This window comes from Salvelinus fontinalis, chromosome 4, assembly GCF_029448725.1.
Source record: "Salvelinus fontinalis isolate EN_2023a chromosome 4, ASM2944872v1, whole genome shotgun sequence".
Classification (NCBI taxonomy): domain Eukaryota; kingdom Metazoa; phylum Chordata; class Actinopteri; order Salmoniformes; family Salmonidae; genus Salvelinus; species Salvelinus fontinalis.
Genome location: NC_074668.1, coordinates 73,330,729 through 73,354,964, shown reverse-complemented (window position 1 = coordinate 73,354,964; position 24,236 = coordinate 73,330,729).

Below are 24,236 nucleotides of genomic sequence, written 5' to 3'. Positions count from 1 at the left end.
ATTTCTCATCCCTTCAAAATGGTCAGGTTAACCTGTTGAGGCTGGGGGCGCTGTTGTCACTATTTATGCTAATCGTGTAATTTTTGAAACGGCTTCCCACAAAATTCTTGATCGTACAATATGCATATTATTATTATTATTGGATAGAAAACAGTCTATAGTTTCTATAGGAGTTGAAATTTTGTCTCTAAGTGGAACAGAACCCATTCTACAGCAATTTCCCTGACATGGAGTCAGATTTCAGAAATGTTGGCCCCTGATCTGGAGTCAGTTAATGTGTAAAAGTTAAATATTTTTAAAAAATAGATTTTGAATTTCGCGCTCTGCAGGGGTGTCATTTTCGGTCCGAGGTCGGGCTTGCACCCCAAACAGGTTAAAAGGCCACAGTTATTGCTATGAGTATACGGACACTGCTTACGTCTTCCCCTGGATGCCTTTACGTGATGACGATTTGAATGGGGTCGATTGCGCGTTCACAGGCACTACAAATTAAAAAACCCTGTAGCTAGGAACTCTTTTGGAGCTGCGTCATGCGCCTGGAGGACACCGACCCGCACCTGTTCCAAGCATTAGTGTTGGGAGTAATCTTTCTCCGGTCATGTTAAGACTCGTTATAGGAGTTAAAAACATTATAAGGTAGTTAATTTAAAGCGTTTTATAGCAATTTATATCCGTTTAGTGCGATTTAGGGACATTTATTTCTGAAACGCTGTGAATAGCTGGGCACGCTTCCAGTTCATGCTGAACGCAGTTGGCATTTCCACATGGCAAGAGGACAGCTTTCCACCAAAAGACGATTAGACCCAAGAAAGGATCCTTTGCCCAAGATACTGATGGAAGAACAGCTCAAAGTAGGACATTTTTATTATGATAAATCGTGTTTCTGTCGAAAAATGTTAGTGGCTTAGGACGCCATGTTTTTTGACGTAGCTTCGCTTGGCGCAAACTGTATTGAAAAGTAAGGATAATTTAAAAAATGTAATTCCGCGATTGTATTAAGAATTAAATTGTCTATCAATCCCTGTCCACCCTATATTTTTTTGTCACGTTTATGAGTATTTATGTATAAGAGTAGATCACTGTCTAATATGGCGCACGGACATTTTCTCACCAGCTGGGCTACATTTCACATTGTTTAACCATGATTTTGGTGGCTAAATATGCACATTTTCGAACAAACTGTATATGTATGTTGTAATGTGATGTTACAGGGGTGTCATCTGAAGAATTCTGAGAAGGTTAGTGAAAAAAATAATATATTTTGGCGATGTTGACGTTATCGCTCACTTTGGCTAGAATCAATGCTGGGCTGCTATGTGCTATGTGCTATGCTAATATAACGATTTATTGTGTTTTCGCTGTAAGACACTTAGAAAATCTGAAATATTGTCTGTATTCCCAGGATCTGTGTCTTTCGATTAGTGTATGCTGTGTATTTTTACGAAATGTTTGATGATTAGTAAGTAGGTAAACACGTTGCTCTATGTAGTTATTCTAGTCCATTTGTGACGGTGGGTGCAATTGTAACCTATGCCATCTACCTGAAATATGCACATTTTTCTAACAAAACCTATCCCATACCATAAATATGTTATCAGACTGTCATCTGATGAGTTTTTTTCTTGGTTAGGGGCTATAAATATCTTAGTTTAGCCGAATTGGTGATAGCTACTGGTGTTGGTGGACAAATAAAAGATGGTGGATTATGCTAATGTGTTTTTAGGTAATAGATTTACATCTTTACATATTGTGTCTTCCCTGTAAAACATTTTAAAAATCGGACATGTTGTCTGGATTCACAAGATCTGTGTCTTTCATTAGCTGTATTGGACTTTAATGTGTGAAAGTTAAATATTTAAAAAAAAAAATTTTTTTGAATTTCGCGGCTCTGCCTTTTCAGTGGGGGTGGGGGGGGAGTGCCGCTAGCGGCACCCTCATCCTAGACAGGTTAAAACTTTTTGTTTTAAAAAACAATTTGGATCACATTCTATTTGGTTCACAGGTATACAAGGCATCACATCTGAGTCTAGGTTTTGGACATTGTAACAGGGCTAGATGAAATAATATGTCAGTTCAAGAGTATCCATGATGCTTCATCAAAAGACTGGAGACTTTGCTTATTATGAATCACCTTGGAAACACACATTGATACATAATCCATAACGGGCACATCATGTTCAGAATGATATTCAAGCATTCAGGAGCACCACTACAGTTGCCTGTTAGCATGTATTTTGCATTTATTTACCAATTTAAAAAATGCATTCAGTATGGATTTGGAGGTGCTATGTAAAGCTACAGCGCTCCTGTAAACAGATTATGGTCTTTGGGGACAGCGTGATATTGAATGACTAAATACTATGATTTATGATAATGATAAGAGATGCAGTGTTCCTTTCCTCAGACCCTTAACCCTACCTACGGATTAGAAGAGCAACACTTTGTCAGTACTTTTATATCCCATGGAATCATGGGCTGGGCTTTCAAAACACTTCCCAGTTATGGGTATATCTACTGTACGTGTTATCTCAACTCTGTGTAGTTTCCTCAACATTTACAGGGATATTCTGTTGAAACTAATAATGAGATGTATCTTTGAGTCATAAGGAAGAATGCAGTTGCTATGTTATATTGTCTGTAAATATGTTTGTGGTTTGATGGTTGACAGTCTCATCAAGCCCTTTTGGTAGTTGAAGTTCATAAAGTTGAACTTACAGTACACATGGGACAAAAACATGCGCACACACACACACACACACACACACACACACACACACACACACACACACACACACACACACACACACACACACACACACACACACACACACACACACACACACACACACACACACACACACACACACACACACACACACACACGTTCACAGGCTGACACACAAATTCTATTTTAAAGGGAACATCAAGCCTAAACCCGAATACCCTGCCCCTCAATGGAGTGAGTCTCTGATCTCCTGGCTTTAGCATGCATGCCACTAGCAGACGCTACATGGCCTATGTTAAACAAGTCTCGGTGCATGTGAGCGCTATGCGAGTGGGAGAGAGGTGTTGGTTAAGACCCCGCTCATTTGAATTGACAGGTTGAACGCCCCTCAGAGCAAGGGGAGATTTGGGCCATCACTGGATGTGACAGAAGAGATTAGGGGAGTAATCCCGCCTGGGCACTGGGGAATCATCCAGTGTTCAACCTGCTCTTATCAACTGATACTACCTAGCTTCACAGTCGGCGTAATGAATGAATCTCTTCATTTACAACCCGTTCGCTTTGAGTTTCTGTATTCAGAGCTCAGAAGGAGACTAAATGTATTTCTGTTTCATTCTAAGGCCCTGCTTTTATCTGTTTAGCTGTGGGTTTGTGAGTCTTTAGAATGAGTGGTAAATGTAATGTAGTTTAGTTTTACCATCAGCCTTACATCAGCTCAGCTAATTATTGGGTTTTTTCTATGAATCCTCTTCTTCCTCTCACGGAGGCCAGAGAATAACTCTAGCTCTCTGACTTAATGCATGTTGGTGAAATCATATACAGGCCTACCGTTTCCCATTGGAGCCTCTACTGTAGCTTGGCCATGAAAGCTACTCATAACACTATTGAATATCGATGTTAACCTAGCACATGACAAACACAATATAGCATCCTTTGTATAACAGCAGAAACCTCCTGGTGTAGTAATGTAGGTGCTGAACTGCTAGACTTAAGATCTCAGATTAAAGTCCCACTCAGACTGTCCCTCAGATTAGGTAGAATACTGTACCTGCAGCTCATAGTGAAACTGAAGGTTTACTGCCATAACTCTTACGTGTTCTTTATCCCACTGAAATACAACCAAGCCACTTTATTCCAGATCCCTGCCTCTTTCCCAACCAGAGATGCCTCTCTCTTATTGCCCCTTCAGAATACCATGCTGTAATCACATGACGCGCACGGCTGGCCCTAACAGCATTATTTTACAGGGTGATAAAATCTAATGACATCTCAAAGGTTCCCAATGCAGAGCAAAGCACAACTCCAGGGAACACCCGGGGCTTACAGTCATCCTCTGACATATAACTGGGAGAGTGTGCTCCCTGTCACGCCTGATGTAACTGTGTCTGTACCTGTATGTATGGAGATAGATAAGGGATAGATACATCGGAGCTGATGAGGGTAGTTAGGGAAATTAACCTTTCATTTTAGCAATCTGCAATTACAGTGAGGATACCATTGTGTGGATGACATATGATCTCTATGTGTCAGGTTATGTCAGGTTTATGATATAGGTTCTCCCTTTGATAACCTGACTGATATGAGAGCTGGTCTGACTGATAGAAGTGTAGTCTGATTATCTATAGCATATTTTTACCTATATACCGTTTGTTATGTTGCTATGTACAAATTACTTTAGCATTGGACTTTTCCTGTGTGATAACCTGTTTTTGTCAGTATGAACTGTGTCACAATGATTTGATGGATCCAGTCCATTAAGAGTTAATGTGTTACTTGTTTAGTGTCATGTCATGTGGTCGATGGTGACATTGCCCTGGTACTCTCACAGAAGTCAATAGCTGTATTAATGTATAAAGGAGCTAATAAATGATACAAGTCAAGATCACCATACTCAAAGGGGACAAGATCAAAGGTCAAGATCATACTCAAAAGGGTACACCAGGAGTGGTGGAAACCTCTGAGGAAGTGCCCGAAGTGAAGCCCCTGCTCGATGAATCTGTGTGTGGGGCAAAACAGACTGCATGCCCCTCCTGTCTATCTGTCATCAGGGGAATGTGGACAATGCCACACAAAGTCAACATTTTGAAACTGAAGTAAGTCATCAGAGGTGTCACACTCAGATCTATTCCATCCACATACATACTAGACACAAAGACACATGTACACACATACATACACGCACCGACACACACATCACACGCACATACACACATCACACGCACGTACACAGAAACACACACAGCGGGCAAGGTCATGCTCCTGATAGGAGAGCTTGGGATCTGTGGCACATTGTTGACAAGAGCAATATCCATCAGGCAGAGCTGAGGCCGCCCTGCTGTCAGTGTGTGATTGTATTAAAGCAGGCCGGGCGTATCTGCCGGCTCCAGGAGGACCCCAAGAAGACCCCAGGTGCTTCCTGCTTCCTGGCCCTGGAGGCCCCTCAGTACCCCGACCTACCTACGCCCTGCCCTGACAAACTCTCAGCTGGGCATGGGGTGGAAGGGAGCTGGAGTAACCTGAAGGACAAATAATTGGACTCTCACTGAATCCATAACTATCGCTGCATTACAGAAGAAAATATATTAGTGCAAATCCTATTCACACACATCGGTTAAAATATAGACGCAGAATGTGCACGCCCATGCACACACACACACACACACACACACACACACACACACACACACACACACACACACACACACACACACACACACACACACACACACACACACACACACACACACACACACACACACTGCTGAAAGCCCAATATTCAAACAATTGTTTAGCTATTTCCCCTACTTTCCTTAGAGTAGAACATCCATATTACACCAAATGTTACAATCATATTAGATTAATAATATTCCAATTAGTCTGTAAGCAATATTGATCGTCTAAACAGAAATGAATGTTTTCCAGCTAAACTTAATGCAGATCTGAGAGGGTATTGGTTGCTGTGAGATGCTGTAGAATGAATGGTTGGAGAGCTAGCAGGCTTTTGCATTGTAATAACCATATTCAGTAAAATCAATAGCCCCGGAGAGGAGGCAATAATGCAGGCTAACTGCAGGAAATGAAATCCCACTGAGGGAGAGGGGCCAGGTGGGGGAAGTAAAGGGATTTGTACCGAAGTGATGTCATTTCATTACGGAGAGACCGAGTGAGAGTTGGCCCTGTAACATTACATTTTAAACCAGGTTCTACAGCACAGCATTAGTATTATGCTTCGTACTACCATTGCACATTAGGACACGTTAAATACAATGATCCATTTATATATAATTACCATATTTATTCTGCCCCTCGCAAAAGAGTCCCCTTTTTAAGCTTAGCAGATAGATAAACCCGGTACAGCTACTGTAGTGTTGAAGGATAATTTATTGCAGCCGCTTCGTGGATACAGTAATAGTGACTGAAATAAGTAAAACTGAAATATAGAAGGAAAAGAACAACGAGTAGGACTTATTGTATGCTAGCTGAATACTAGGCTTAATTCTCACCTGTTCATAAACACAGAAATAAGCGGCCTTATGCATTAAATCGGATGCAAATAATTCCCCAAAACATGACAAGATCAAATGCACTGAACAGATATCCATGTGGCTATCAAGAAGATTCATAAATCTCATTAAAACGATAATCCGTACAAAATATCATCATGAAGTCATTTAAGAACAAATTCTGTGTTATGTTATGATTAATTTTACTTACAGACAACGCTTCTACAAAATGATAGCTAGAAGGATGGAGTTTGACAACATCTGAAGCTCCACCGTGTGACTTTCACCATTTTGGAACGTAAACCATTCCTTTTCTACAGGTTTTAGCATATTAAACGAACAACACACATCAACGCAGGAGAGTGGCCCCATGTGGTCAACAATGGAATTACATGATCGCCTAAAGGAACTCAAACCCAACTACAGGGGCTAGAACAATATTGTTTATTTTACTCACAGCATTGAGGAAGCATGTTAACTGTTATTAAAATGTAAGTACTTTAAATTGAATCCACTTTAGAGAAATGTATATTTTTGAACATGTTTGTAAAATACATAAGCTTGAGACCTATTTTGTGATGCAGCTGGTTTGGGGAGAACATTGAGACACACACTGCTGTTTCTGACCAAGACCACATAGAGGCTTGAATATAAGAGGCTCTCTGAATATAAAGGAACAATCAGGGACCAGGAGTAACGTGGGGCTGCCCCTGCCCTGAACAAGTAGCCCTCTCACTCTGCATCGCAAAGTCAACCTGACATGGTTCCCCCTTCTCCCCCCACACTTCTCCTTTCTCCCCCCCACCTCCACTACTCCAGATCTTAATTAAAGCTCTCTCCCCCCACTCCCCCTCTCCCCGGCCCCCATGCAGCAGGATTATGGGATTACAATGGCGAGGTCCGCTCCTGTGAAAGCCCACTGCGGCGACCAGCGTGGGCCGGCAGCCCCGTGGCACTCCGGAATTCTTCAGCGGGACTAAGGGAGCCCCGGCCTTTGTGAGCCGAACAGCGGGATGCTCCCGGCAGTCGCCCATGTTTCCATCCTTTGGAGAGAGAGTGCTTGCATAAAATGAGTAGCCACGTATTCATTGGATCAGAATTCCATTAAGTAGGAATGCCCAAATTACCCCGAAGAGGTGCGAGGGGTGTGGAGCTGTTGTTCACCCCCTTTAGTGTGGCAGAATTAATAAGACTATTATCCAACAATTACCGCTATGCGCAGAACCCAGGATTAATTTCAGTGGAAATCCGATGCCACTAATTAAAACTGTTGCCATCGCTCCGGCCTGAGAGTGATTGTCTCAGAAGATACATTCCTCACCAAATTACAAAGGCAATTTTATTGGTTGGAAAACTGAGAGCAATTATTTTAACGAGCATAAAGCATTTTCTATTGAGCAATAGTCTCGGCTGATCTAATATTAGCGTCCGTAGCATAAGCAGCAAAATAGAGAGTGCAGCCAGCAGCAGCAGGAGCAGACAGTCAGGGGAGAGAATGAGCCACCTTCCACAGAGGGCTGTAAACTAGGGGAAGAGACGGCCCCCTGCTGCTTCTCTCTGTGTGGCCACAGACTGTCTGGCAATGGCCCATACAGCAGCCATTTTTACAGGGCACAGATTCATGCACACACAAACACATGTGTATGCACACCCACACATATACACTAAGAGGTATGCATACCCATACACATACACTATGAGGTATGCACACCCACACATATACACTAAGAGGTATGCACACCCACAAATATACACTAAGAGGTATGTACACCCACACATATACACTAAGAGGTATGCACACCCACACATATACACTAAGAGGTATGCACACCCACACATATACACTAAGAGGTATGCACACCCACAAATATACACTAAGAGGTATGTACACCCACACATATACACTAAGAGGTATGCACACCCACACATATACACTAAGAGGTATGTACACCCACACATATACACTAAGAGGTATGCACACCCACACATATACACTAAGAGGTATGCACACCCGCACACACACACACATATAGCCTTAGATTTGGCCTGGTATTGATAGGCCTATGGTTGACTGTCTCTGAACAATGTATGTGTCCATGTTTTGTGGTTAAACATATCTTATTCTTCAATGCTTCAGTAATGGTAGCTAGGAATTACACATACTGGGTAACTGGCTTCTACTGACAAGAACAAAAGCACTAATATCTGTAATTTAATGGCTGGTTCTGTCACGCTCTGACCTTTATTTCCTTTGTTTTGTCTTTATTTAGTATGGTCAGGGCGTGAGTTGGGGTGGGCAGTCTATGTGTGTTTTTCTATGTTGGGGTTTTGTGTTTGGCCTGGTATGATTCTCAATCAGAGGCAGCTGTCAATCGTTGTCCCTGATTGAGAATCATACTTAGGTAGCCTGGGTTTCACTTTTGGTTGGTGGGTGTTTGTCTTCCGTGTCAGTGTTTGTCGCCACACGGTACTGTTTTGTTAGTTCACATCGTTTATTGTTTTGTTAAATGTTCTGAGTTTATTAAAAACATCATCATGAACACTTACCACACTGCGCTTTGGTCCTCCTCTCTTCCACATTACGACGATCGTTACAGGTTCTTGTTTTTAACTTGTTTGCCCTGCACTAGTTAATGACTATTTGGTTGGTTTATTAATATTAGGTTGGGAAGAGAAAGACAAAATCAGCGCTGCTGTTAATTGCAGTTTAGCCTGTGGAAAGTTGAGGCAAACACAGAACTTTACTGATATTTTTAGCTTAGAAATGATATGTAAAACACAGGTATAGCAACCATTTCAGTGCTTGTGTGTGTGTGTGTGTGTGTGTGTGTGTGTGTGTGTGTGTGTGTGTGTGTGCCCCCTCTATGTCTGTATAATTACCATGGCATTAACAACCAGTAGCTATAATTCCCTGTTGCAATTAGATGTGTTCTTGACACTGGGGATCTCCCCAAACTTATCATTACTGATGTGCAAATTATACACATACCTCTGACATGCTCCCCAATTAGTCACGTTGTACTGTTAATTAAGGGGCATTAATCTGGTGTGTGTGTCTCCGGGAGCACGGGCTGAAACTGGCAGCACCACAGGATCAAATGAAATGAGAGAGAGACAGGGGGGCCAAATCATGGCATGCTGGTATGTGCTCATTTGGCCTGGGCCTGGCACGGGCCATGCCTCACTGCACACAGAGCAAAGAGCCTGGATGAACATACACAGTAGACGGTTGTAATGTGAATGATGATAGGGGTAATGTGTTATGATACCTGTTATGGGTTGTGTTGGCATATAGTATGCTGCTTCATAATGCAGACACTACAGTGAGGTAATGAATCATTTGCATATAAATTAGCATGTATCCTCAACCAATTGACCGGGAAAATGGAAATTCGAAAAATTCTAATCCCTGCTATTGTATGTTGAAAAATACCATAGCATCTATATGTTCAGCTCACCATTCATGACCATAAACATATTCCACATTTCACTAACTCTGTCCTTGTATGACCTGTGGTCTCTGTCCACCATACAGATAAACTGTATCTTACCGCACAAAGCCCAAACAGTTAGATAGTATGCTATCGCTCCACAGAAAACTATTGGGCCAATTGAAGCAGATCCCCCATCCACACGTATTCATCAGCCCTCCACCCCATCCAGCAGTGTCCCTTCATCCCCCAATATATTTCTAATTAATACAGACCCGCTCATCCAACAGGCACCGTGGTCGGTGTTACACTGCCAATTTTAGGACAGCCTCGGCCTCAAGTCTCACTGAGGATGCAGCATCACATGGCCTTACACAGCCCATTGTTTTTCTGTCACTGTTCTCTCTGGATGGTGCTGTGGAAGGTGCTGTGGATGGTGCTGTGGATAGTGCTGTGGATGAAAAGCGATCCAGGTAACCCTAGCTGATGCGACAGCATGTATTATAGATGAGTGACACTATTCGTATTGGAGCTACTCGTTATGGCATAAGTGCTATAATGCATGATAGTTATAGCTGTGGGATGGATTTTCTACATAGTAAGCAGAGTCTATTCATCTAATTCTACATTCAATGTTTCCTACTACACATACATATACACTCACTGAATCTCAATACACAAAAGTTGCATATCCATTAAGCCTCAATGCATACACCGCTTTTTGATTTGTTGTGTTGCCCTGGGGTGGTGGAGAGAACGGAAATCCATGCATCGTAATATGTATGGAAAATAAATATGTAACGAGCTGTTTATCTGACTCTGTCCTCAGTCTCCTGCACATCTGGACCCTAAACTACAATGGCTGAAAACAAGGGAAAATTTACTGCCGTCCTGACAGGGTTTCAGACTGGGCACGGAGCCCAGTCCCCCAGTCCCGCACAGCCCTGGAGCCCTAACACATGGGGGACATTATTTGTAAAGTAGCTGTGGTGGCACCAGGGAATGGTTTGAGAGGCGAACACGTGTACTGGAAAACATGCTGCCCAACTGTGTTTACCCGTTTTTATCACATCCACCCATCTGCAATAAGTGGCGAGGAAAGAGCGTGTCATGTCGAGGTTGGAGATACAGAGAGATTACCGAGCCACTCAAACCTCAAACTCTCTGTCCCGCTCCCGCCTATGTCTCGCTCCTCAGAGATGTATTATCTTTGGAGCATCGTACGGTACTTAAATGAAATATTCACACACACGTCTTTATCTTTCCTGGCGTTAGCCGGCCCACCACAGATATACATAGTAACTACAGTGGTGGATAAAGTACACTCACACAAATCACAGTGCCAGGCGGGAGGAGATTAGAGGAATGAGTAGTAGTGGTAGAGGCTGTAAGGGGGAGTAGCGGTAACTTTGAGGAATGTTGTGCTCATCATAAAGAGAGAATGGGTTGGTCCTTTGTAGCTCAGTTGGTAGAGCATGACACTTGTAACACCAGGTAAGTGGCTTCGATTGCCGGAACCACCAATACATAAAATGTATGCACGCATGACTGTAAGTCGCTTTGGATAAAAGTGTATGCTAAATGGCATATACAGTATTAGGAAGACATCAGGACAGAGAATATACAGACAAAGAGAAAAACAATCGTGGAAAATATAGAGAAAATAAATGAGAGACAGTGAGAGGCAAAGAGAAGGGAAAGAACAGGAAGCATTAGAGGTGTAGAGGCAAAGAGATACAGACAGGCAGACAGACAACCAAGAGACAGATCGAGACGGAGAGAGAAGATGAGTGAGATGGGGTAATTTGCCTGGCTTATAGCCCCACATTAAACCCATTGGTTGGCCGTGGGTCTAGGCTGTAGACGGACCGTCTCCTTCAAGTGCTGGGTTAATTAAGCTGTGGTTCCTCTGGAGGGCCCCAACCAGCCCCAGCAACGTGCTAAACCCAGACGTTACTTATGGCTACCCACGAGGGCTTAGGCCCAAAGACTTAGGACGTACACCGTGCAGAGAGAGATTTGGAGCGCGCGCGAGAGAGAGAGAGAGAGAGAGAGAGAGAGAGAGAGAGAGAGAGAGAGAGAGAGAGAGAGAGAGAGAGAGAGAGAGAGAGAGAGAGAGAGAGAGAGAGAGAGAGAGAGAGAGAGAGAGAGAGAGAGAGAGAGAGAGAGAGAAAAATAGAGATTTAGAGGAATACTAAAAGCCTTCATGAAAATAGCCACAAAAGAAAACCAGAACATGACGAAATATGTGGCCAACACCACTCCCCTTTCCCCTCAACAGTCCCCTCAACTTTCCCTCTATTCGGGCTTTGTCACGGCTCGACCAAGGTCACGGCTGTTGTCCGGTGGTGGTCAGGGGAGACCCGCACGGATACAGATGCTCTCAATCAGGTCCTCCAGACCACGGCTGTAAGGGATAGTACCTCACAGCAGGGCGATGAGTAGCAGCGGTCAGGGAGAAGCTGCTTACAGCATGATGATCATTCCATGATGGAATCTGCGCCATTCCCGACTTTTCCAAATAAAGGATTTGGTTTCGTCCCAGAGAGGGAAAGGATGAGCAGTCCTAGGAAGAGGGAAAGGATGAGCAGTCCTAGGAAGAGGGAAAGGATGAGCAGTCCTAGGAAGAGGGAAAGGATGAGCAGTCCTAGGAAGAGGGAAAGGATGAGCAGTCCTAGGAAAAGGGAAAGGATGAGCAGTCCTAGGAAGAGGGAAAGGATGAGCAGTCCTAGGAAGAGGGAAAGAGGAATTACAATGGGGCCATAATATTAATACAAACACAATAAGATAATGTCTTATTAAGAGCAAGTGAGTAAGAATATTAAAAAAAGACAAAGAACATCTGTACTGACTGTCCTTAAATGCTCTTGTGGTGTAGAAAATAAAACCACTCAAAGTCATTGCATGAAATGCTGAATATCTTGGCACTAATTACAAGGTTTTTCCTAACAGCCATAGCACTTCTAAATGACTTTGACAGTCACCTCTCCTTGTCAGAACAAGCTCTGATTATTTCATTGCACAATGCTTCAAACCACATCATACACATGCACTTAAAAGGCATTTGATACGGGCCTTCTAGGCTGGTTTGTTAGACTGTGCCACTCATATCAGAATGGGCAATGTGTGGTTAATAAGATACTGCCTGTGAGTCATGCTATGTAGCCAGCCATACATTATGGTTCGAGCCGAGGCATGCAACAGCTTTATTGATAACAGGTCTTACAGGGTACTACCGATGGCTCCGTAGTAAACATAAAACATTGTGCTGCTTTTAATAAGATGGTACATAAGAGAAATGTCAACGATATGTTGAATGAGCTGTCAGGTTGAGAATGCATTTGTTTTGAGAGGACTCAACGTTTACACTACCGTACCTCATTGTAAATGATGTATGTTGGTAGGTTAGGCACATGGTACAAAGCTCTGGGTGCATTAATGTTGATAAGAATTACATATCAATTCACCCCCGACCCCACTCTGCCATGCAAACCAAGCACATTCATTAACCCAGGTCCCTCATACTCTAAATATTTGCCGTCACTAACTCAATTTACGGTTTAATTTGCTGTATGGAGTCATTTATCGACCAGGAAAGCCTTATTAGTGATCGAGCTCACAGACCATGGCCCATCCTACAATGTTTAAATTTATATTCTATGAGCAGCTGGGTCTGACGAGAGACTGATGGTCCCATCACCTGGGCTATGGGAGGCTAAATGACCCCCCTCCCCCAAAAACACACCCCAACACTCACCCTGGATGGATGTTAAATTCTTCCACAACTCACCATTTGACTGCTTGACATTATAGTTGTCTCCATTGGCTGGCGATGACACGGGTGCACCAATGATGTGTTAGTTAGTGAATTTCTTAATTCCTCCAAACATGGTTGTTATGAACAGAAAAGATGAACCCTGTACCCCATCCTCCTGCCTCTCTTCCACCTCTGGAGGCAGAGCATTCAGTACATGACACAGAATACATAAACACATGCATTTTCAAACAGCATTGGATTCCAGTGGACTTACTGTACATGACCTTGATATACAAATCAGGTGGGTGGACTGTCTTATTAAAAAAGATGATCTTAAAAAATATAATATTGACAGCAAAACAGGCAATCAAATGACATGGCTGACAGTGGTAGAGTGGTGATCTCTTGGAATTGTGTTTTTAACTTTTGGATATCCCTTGGCTTCTGCCCAAGGGATATCCAAAGGTTAAAAACACAATTCCAACCTTTCAACAATTTAGTGTATATCTCTAACCTCTATGCAATTTCTTTTAAATCAGCATATGAAAACCGTACATAAACAACACCCTTCCATCGGGGAAGTTCAGTATCCAAGAGATCATCACTCTACCACTGTCAGCCATGTCATTTGATTGCCCAAGTCGGTCGCAGCCGTCAGAGACTTATCTCCTCTTCCTGTTTAGATTTCCAAACATTTCATTTATCCCCAATCATTTCTACTGCTCCTCTCTCCCGCTTTTATCGGCCATCATCAGTCTTGTTTAAAGCAGACATGCAGAAGAGATGGGCTTGCTGGGTGGAAACTGCCCTAGTTTGATAATGAGGTGGTGGAAGTACTGTAGTAGTGGTGGTGCTGGAGGATTGAAGAGGATGAGAAGGGCTAAATAATTAAACTGTACAGGTGATTCATTCGAAGGAAAGGCAACGCACGAGTTTGTGACAACGCAGCAGCCGGGATGAAGCTTAATTGCACGCGCTGGCTGAAGCTGAAATGGATTGTTCCTAATGGGGAGTCTGTCTTAGCCAAGGCCTTGCTGTGAACATGGGCTTTACCTAGTATACGGGTGGTGTGTGTGCACCTGTGTATGTGTGTGTCTATGCATACAAATCTAATCAAATTGTATTGGTCACATACACATGGTTAGCAGATGTTATGGTGAGTGTAGTGAAATGCATGTGTTTCTAGCTCTGACAGTAGAGCAATATCTATCAAGAAATATCTAACAATTCCACAACAATTATCTAATGGAATAAGGAATGGAATGGAATAAGAATATACGGTGGCAACAAAAAATATGTGAACCCTTTGGAATTACTGGGATTTCTGCATAAATTGGTTATAAATTGTGATTTGATCTTCATCTAAGTCACAACAATAGACAAACACAGTATGCTTAAACTAATAACACTCAAATTATTGTATTTGTCTTATCTATATTGAATACATAATTGAAACATTCACAGTGTATGTTGGAATACGTATGTGAACCACTAGGCTAATGACTTCTCCAAAAGCTAATTGGAGTCAGGGGTCAGCTAGCCTGGAGTCCAATCAATGAGACGAGATTGGAGATGTTGGTTAGAGCTGCCCTATAAAAACACTCAAAAAATTTGAGTTTGCTATTCACAAGAAGCATTGCCTGATGTGAACCATACCTTGAACAAAAGAGATCTCAGAAGACCTAAGATTAAGAATTGTAGACTTGTATAAAGCTGGAAAGGATTACAAAAGTATCTCTAAAAGCCTTGATGTTCATCAGTCCACGGTAAGACAAATTGCCTATGAATGGAGAAAGTTCAGTACTGTTGCTACTCTCCCTAGGAGTGGCTGTCCTGCAAAGATGACTGCAATATTGCTGAACTGATTTGCCTAGTTAAAAAAAGGTTAAATAAAATAAATAAAAATAAAAGAGCACAGTGGCTCAATGAGGTTAAGAAGAATCTTGGAGTGTCAGCTAAAGACTTACAGAAATCTCTGGAACATGCTAACATCTTTGTTGACAAGTCTACGATACGTAAATGTCACGTTCCTGACCTATTTCTGTTAGTTTGTTGTATGTGTTAGTTGGTCAGGACGTGAGTTTGGGTGGGCATTCTATGTTGTCTGTTTCTATTTTGGTTTATGCGTTGCCTGGTATGGCTCTTAATTAGAGGCAGGTGTTTGGCGTTCCTCTAATTAAGAGTCATATTTAGGTAGGTTGTTTCACAGTGTTCGTTGTGGGTGGTTGTCTCCTGTGTCAGTGTTTGTCGCACCATACGGGACTGTTCGGTTTGTTTGTTCATCGTCATTTATGTGTAGGCTATTTTCCCTGTTCGTGCGTTCTCGTGTTTTATTGTAAGTTCGTATGTCCAGGTTTGTCTACTCCGTTTTGTTATTTTGTTAATTAGTCAAAAGTATTTCGTTTCGTGTTTTTTCCGTCTTGTTTATTAAAATCATGTCTTCACAATCCGCTGCATCTTGGTTCCATCACTACTCCTCCTTTTCGGTTGAAGAGGAGGAGGACCACCGTTACAGTAAAACACTAAACAAGAATGATGTTCATTGCTGCACATCTGAAGTACGCAAAAGAGCACCCGGATGTTGAACAGCGCTACTGGTAAAATATTCTGTGGACAGATGAAACTAAAGTTGAGTTGTTTGGAAGGAACACAACACTGTGTGGAGAAGAAAAAGCACTGCACACCAACATCAAAGCCTCATCCCAACTGTAAAGTCTGGTGGAGGGAGCATCATGTTTTGGGGCTGCTTTGCTGCCTCAGGGCCTGGACAGCTTAGTATCACCAACATAAAAATTAATTCAAGTTCATCAAGGCATTTTACAGGAAAATGTAAGACTATCTGTCCGCCTATTGAAGCTCAACATATGTTGAGTGATGTAACAGGACAACGACCCAAAACACAGAAGAAAATCAACAACAGAATGGCTTCAACAGAAGAAAATACGAAAAAATATAGTCCTGACCTCAACCCGATTGAGATGCTGTGGCATGACCTCAATAGAGGGGTTCACACCAGACATCCCAAAAATATTGCTGAAATGACACAGTTTTGTAAAGAGAAATGGTCCAAAATCCTCCTGAACGTTGTGTAGGTCTGATCCCCCAACTACAGAAAAAGTTTGATTAAGTTATTGCTGCCAAAGGTGGGTCAACCAGTTATTAAATCCAAGGGTTCACATACTTTTTCCACCAAGCAATGTGAATGTTAACACGGTGTGTTCAATAAAGGCATGATAATGTATACTTGTTTGTGTGTTATTAGTTTAAGCACATTGTGTTTGTCTGTTTAGTGACTTAGATGAAGATCAGTGTAACGGTCGTCCTCCTCCTCTTCGGATGAAGAGGAGGAGTAGGGATTGGACCAAAGCGCAGCGTGATAATTTGACATAATGAAGTTTATTAAAGTAAAAACGAAAAACGAAAACACTTCAACAAACTACAAAATAACAAACGAACGTAGACTGACCTAAAACATGTGAACTTACATATAACGAAGAACGCACGGACAGGTACAGACTACAAACAAACGATACAGTCCCGTGTGGTAACATATACGGACACAGGAGACAACCACCCACAAACAAACAGTGTGAACAGCCTACCTTTATATGGTTCTCAATCAGAGGAAAACGTCAAACACCTGTCCCTGATTGAGAACCATATAAGGCTAATTACAAACAACCTAAACATAGAAACACATAACATAGAATGCCCACCCCAACTCACGTCCTGACCAACTAATCACATAGAAAAATAACAGAAAACAGGTCAGGAACGTGACAATCAGATCAAATTTTATGACAAATGTATGCAGAAATTCAGGTAATTCCAAAGGGTTCACATATTTTTTCTTGCCACTGTATACATATAAATATATGGATGAGCAATGACAGAGCGGCATAGGCTAAGATGGAATAGATAGTATCAATTACAGTATATACATGAGATGAGTAATGCAAGATATGTAAACGTTATTAAAGTGACATTTTAAAAGTGACTAGTGTTCCTGTCACGGATTGATCTGTTTCACCTGTCTTTGTGATTGTCTCCACACACCTCCAGATGTCACCTGTTTTCCTCATTAGTCCCTGGGTTCTTATGCTTGTGTTCCGAGCGTGTCTGTTGCCAGTTAGTCTTGTTTGTCAAGTCAACCAGCGTGTTTTTTCCCTTTCTCCTGCTTTTTCCTTCTCTCTGTTTTTGCTAGTCCTCCCAGTTGTGACCCTTGCCTGTCTGGACTCTGAACCCGCCTGCCTGACCATACTGCCTGCCTTGACCTCAAGCCTGCCTGCCACTCTGTACCTCCTGGACTCTGAACCCGCCTGCCTGACCATACTGCCTGCCTTGACCTCAAGCCTGCCTGCCACTCTGTACCTCCTGGACTCTGACCTGGCTTTGATCTTATGCCTGTCCACAACCATTCTCTTGCCTACCCTTTGGATTATAATAAATATCAGACTCGAACCACCTGCCTTCCGTGTCTGCATCTGGGACTCGCCTTGTGTCCTCATAGTTCCATTTATTTAAGTGGCCAATTATTTCTAGTCTGTATGTAGGCAGCTGCCTCTCTGTGTTAGTGATGGCTGTTTAACACCTTGAGATAGAAGCTGTTTTTCAGTCTCTCGGGTCCCAGCTTTGAAGCACCTGTACTGCAGACCACACCACCCTCTGAAGAGCCCTGCAGTTGTGGGAGTCGAGATTGCCGTACTAAGCAGTGATACAGCCCGATAGGATGCTCTCAATTGTGCATCTGTAAAAGTGTGTGAGATTTGTAGGTGCCAACCCCAATTTCTTAAGCCTCCTGAGGTTGAAGAGGCGCTGTTGCGCTTTCTTCACAACACTGTCTGTGTTGGTAGACAATTTCAGTTTATCACTGACACTCCGAGAGCCCTCACCTCCTCCCTGTAGGCTGTCTCGTCATTGTTGGTAATCAAGCATACTACTGTTGTGTCATCTGCAAACTTGATGATTGAGTTGGAGGAGTGCGTGGCCACACAGTCATTTGTGAACATGGAGTACAGGAGGGGGCTGAGCACTCACCCTTGTGGGGCCCCAGTGTTGAGGATCAGCGAAGTGGAGATTTTGTTGCCTTCCTTCACCACCTAGGGGCGGCCAATCAGGAAGTCCAGGACACAATTGCACAAGGCGGGGTTGAGACCCAAGGCCTCAAGCTTAATGATAGTGTTGAATGCTGAGCTATAGTCAAAGAACAGCATTATTACATAGGTATTCCTCTTGTCCAGATGGGATAGGGCAGTGTGCAGTGTGATGGCGATTGCATCGTCTGTGGACCTATTGGGGCGGTAAGCAAATTGAAGTGAGTCTAGGGTGACAGGTAAGGTGGAGGTGATATGATCTTTGACTAGTCTCTCAAAGCACTTCATGATGACAGAAGTGCGTGCTACTGGGAGATAGTTATTTAGTTCAGTTATCTTTGCATTCTTGGGTAGAGGAACAATGGTGGCCATCTTGAAGCATGTGGGGACAGCAGACTGGGATAGGGTATCTCTCTGTGTGTACAGTATCTCTCTCTGTATGTACAGACTATCATCTGACCACATATCCAATGACTGAACCACATAAACATGTCACTCATAACCGTGTATTTTATTTTTATTTATTTAACCTTTGTTTAACCAGGCAAGTCAGTTAACAACAAATTCTTACTTACAATTACGGCCTACCAAAAGGCAAAGGCCTCCTACGGGGATGGGGGCTGGGATTAAAAATATTGTACAAAACACACATCACGACAAGAGAGACACCACAACACTACATAAAGAAAGACCTAAGACAACAACATAGCATGGCAGCAACACATGACAACACAGCATAGTAGCAAAAACACATGACAACAACATGGTAGCAACACAACATGGCAGCAGCACAAAACATGGTGCAAACATTATTGATTGGGCACAGACAACAGCACAAGAAGGTAGAAACAACAATACATCACTCGAACCACCCAGAACTGTCAGTAAGGGTGTCCATGATTGAGTCTTTGAATGAAGAGATTGAAATTAAACTGTCCAGTTTGAGTGTTTTTGGCAGCTCATTCCAGGCGCTAGCTTCAGCAAACTGTAAAGAGAAGCGACCCAGGGATGTGTGTGCTTTGGGGACCTTTAACCTTTCTAGGACACACGTTCCGCTAGCGGAACTCCCCCAACATTCCGCTGAAAAGGCAGCGCGCGAAATTCATTTTTTTTTTTAAATATGTAACTTTCACACATTAACAGGTCCAATACAGCAAATAAAAGATAAACATCTTGTTAATCTACCCATCGTGTCCGATTTTTTTAATGTTTTACAGCAAAAACACAACATATATTTATGTTAGATCACCACCAAATCTAAAAAACACACAGCTATTTTTCCCAGCCAAAGCTGGTCACACAAAATCAGAAATAGAGATAAAATGAATCACTAAACTTTGATAATCTTCATCAGATGACACTCAGAGGACATCATGTTACACAATACATTTATGTTTTGTTCGATAATATGCATATTTATATCCACAAATCTCGGTTTACATTGGCGCCATGTTCAGAAATGCCTCCAAAATATCAGAGAGCCACGTCAAATAACAGTAATACTCATCATAAACTTTGATGAAAGATACATGTTTTACATAGAATTAAAGATACACTTGTTCTTAATGCAACCGCTGTGTTAGATTTTTAAAAAACTGTAGAAAAAAGCACACCATGCAATAATCTGAGACGGCGCTCAGATTTAACAAAATTTCTCCGCCATGCTGGAGTCAACAGAAATACGAAATTACATCCTAAATATTCCCTTACCTTTGATTAACTTCATCAGAATGCAATGCCAGGAATCCTAGTTCCACAATAAATCGTTGTTTTGTTCGATAATGTCCATTACTTATGTCCAATTAGCAACTTTAGCTAGCATGTGTAGTACACGTGTCCAAACGCTGGCGCAGATGCAGGCAAAAGTCGGACGAAAACTTCAAAAAGTTATATTACAAGTCGAATAAACTGGTCAAACAGTAGAGAATCAATCTTCAGGATGTTGTTATCATATATATCCAATAACGTTCCAACCGGAGCATTTCTTCATGTCTGTATAAGTAATGGCACACATGGCCATTCCATGACTAGCGCGCATGACCAGGAACTAGCACTCTGCCAGACCACTGACTCAAATAGCTCCCATCCGGCCCCACATCACACTAGAGGCTTCATTCCACGTTCTACTGACTGTTGACATCTAGTGGAAGGCGTAGGAAGTGCAAACAGATCCATATATTACAGGGAATTGAATAGGCGATGACTTACACATCGACACTTCTCAGAATTCTCACTTCCTGTTTGGAAGTTTGCCTGCCATATGAGTTCTGTTATACTCACAGACATAATTCAAACAGTTTTAGAAACGTCAGAGTGTTTTCTATCCAATAGTAATAATAATATGCATATATTATCATCTGGGGCAGAGTAGGAGGGAGTTCACTATGGGCACCAATTCATCCAAAAGTGCTGCCCCCTATCCCAAAGAAGTTTTAACAGAATGTGACTGGCAGAACGGGTGTTGTATGTGGAGGATGAGGTCTGCAGTAGGTATCTCAGATAGGGGAGAGTGAGGCCTGAGAGGGTTTTATAAATGAGCATGAAACATTTTTTTAAGCATCAACCAATGGGTCTTGCGACGGGTATACAGAGATGATCAGTTTACAGAGGAGTATAGAGTGCTGTGATGTGTCCTATAAGGAATATTAGTGGCAAATCTGATGGCCAAATGGTAAAGAGCATCTAGCCGCTGGAGAGCACCCTTACCTGCCGATCTATAAATTTAATCTCCGTAATCTAGTCCATCATTGTCAATAAGAATTTGTTCTTAACCTGTTGGGGATGGGGGCGCTGTTTAGACTATTTATGCTAATGTGGCTAATTTTTTAAACGGCTTCCCACAAAATCCTTGATCGTACAATATGCATATTATTATTATTATTGGATAGAAAACAGTCTATAGTTTCTATAGGAGTTGAAATTTTGTCTCTAAGTGGAACAGAGCCCATTCTACAGCAATTTCCCTGACATGGAGTCAGATTTGAGAAACGTTGGCCACTTTTCTGAAGTCATTTAAACGGGCACTGTCGTTGCTATGACTATACGGACACTTCTTACGTCTTCCCCTGGATGCCTTTACGTGATGACGATTCCAACGGGCTCGATTGCTCGTTCACAGGCCCTACAAATGAAAAAAACCTTTAGCTAGCAAGTCTTTTCTTGCTGCGTAACGCGCGTGGAAGACACCGACCCTCTCCTGTTCCAAGCGTTAGTTTAGCCTGTTATATTTCTCCGGTCATCTTTTCACTCGTTATAGGAGTTACAAACATCACAAAGTAGTTAATTTAAAGCGTTTTATAGCAATTTATATCCGTTTAGTGCGATTTTGGGACATTTATTTTTGCAACGATGTGAAAAGTTGGTCACGCTTTTCAGTTCATCCCGAACGTAGTTGACATTTCCACATGGCAAGAGGACAGCTTTCCACCAAAAGACGATTTCTCCCAAGAAAGGATCCTTTGCCCAAGATACTGATGGAAGAACAGCTCAAGGTAGGACATTTTTATTATGATAAATCGTGTTTCTGTCGAAACATTTTAGTGGCTTAGGACGCCATGTTTTTTGACGTAGCTTCGCTTGGCGCAAACTGTATTGAAAAGTAAGGATAAATTAAAAAATGTAATAACGCAATTGTATTAAGAATTAAATTGTCTATCAATCCCTGTCCACCCTATATTTTTTAGTCACGTTTATGAGTATTTATGTATAAGAGTAGATCACTGTCTAAGTGGCGCAAGGACGTTTTCTTTACCAGCTTGTCTACATTTCACATTGTCTAACCATGATTTTGGTGGCTAAATATAAACATTTTCGATCAAACTGTATATGCATGTTGTAATGTGATGTTACAGGAGTGTCATCGGAAGAATTCTGAGAAGGTTAGTGAAAAAATTAATATCTTTTGGCGATGTTGACTTTTATCGCTCACTTTGGCTAGAATCAATGCTGGGCTGCTAATTGCTATGTGCTAAGCTAATATAACGATTTATTGTGTTTTCGCTGTAAGACACTTAGAAAATCTGAAATATTGTCTGTATTCACAGGATCTGTGTCTTTCGATTCGTGTATGCTGTGTATTTTTACGAAATGTTTGATGATTAGTAGTTAGGTAAACACGTTGCTCATTGTAATTATTCTAGTCCATTTGTGATGGTGGGTGCAATTGTAAACTATGCCATATACCTGAAATATGCACTTTTTTCTAACAAAACCTATCCCATACCATAAATATGTTATCAGACTGTCATCTAATGAGTTTTTTTGTTGGTTAGGGGCTATAAATATCTTAGTTTAGCCGAATTGGTGATGGCTACTGGTGTTGGTGGACAAATAAAAGATGGTGGAATATGCTAATGTGTTTTTAGGTAATAGATGTACATCTTTACATATTGTGTCTTCCCTGTAAAACATTTTAAAAATCGGAAATGTTGACTGGATTCATAAGATCTGTGTCTTTCATTAGCTGTATTGGACTTTAATGTGTGAAAGTTAAATATTTAAAAAAAATATTTTTTTTGAATTTCGCGGCACTGGTTTTTCAGTGGGGGGGGGGGGGGGAGTGCCGCTAGCGCCACGCTGATCCTAGACAGGTTAACCTGTCTAGGATCAGCGTGGCGCTAGCGGCACACCCCCCCCCCCCCCCCCCCCCCCACTGAAAAACCAGTGCCGCGAAATTCAAAAAAAATATTTTTTTAAAATATTTAACTTTCACACATTAAAGTCCAATACAGCTAATGAAAGACACAGATCTTGTGAATCCAGTCAACATGTCCGATTTTTAAAATGTTTTACAGGGAAGACACAATATGTAAAGATGTACATCTATTACCTAAAAATACATTAGCATAATCCACCATCTTTTATTTGTCCACCAACACCAGTAGCCATCACCAATTCGGCTAAACTAAGATATTTATAGCCCCTAACCAACAAAAAAACTCATCAGATGACAGTCTGATAACATATTTATGGTATGGGATAGGTTTTGTTAGAAAAAAGTGCATATTTCAGGTAGATGGCATAGGTTACAATTGCACCCACCGTCACAAATGGAATAGAAAAACTACATTGAGCAACGTGTTTACCTACTTACTAATCATCAAACATTTCGTAAAAATACACAGCATACACGAATCGAAAGACACAGATCCTGTGAATACAGACAATATTTCAGATTTTCTAAGTGTCTTACAGCGAAAACACAATAAATCGTTATATTAGCATACCACATATGCAAACGTTACCAGAGCATTGATTCTAGCCAAAGAGAGCGATAACGTCAACATCGCCAAAATATATTAATTTTTTCACTAACCTTCTCAGAATTCTTCAGATGACACTCCTGTAACATCATATTACACAATGCATATAGAGTTTGATCGAAAACGTTTATATTTAGCCACCAAAATCATGGTTAGACAATGTGAAATGTAACTCAGCTGGTCAGAATATGTCCTTGCGCCACTTAGACAGTGATCTACTCTTATACATAAATACTCATAAACGTGACTAAAAAATATAGGGTGGACAGGGATTGATAGACAATTTAATTCTTAATACAATTGCGGAATTACATTTTTTAATTTATCCTTACTTTTCAATACAGTTTGCGCCAAGCGAAGCTACGTCAAAAAACATGGCGTCCTAAGCCACTAAAATGTTTCGACAGAAACACGATTTATCATAATAAAAATGTCCTACCTTGAGCTGTTCTTCCATCAGTATCTT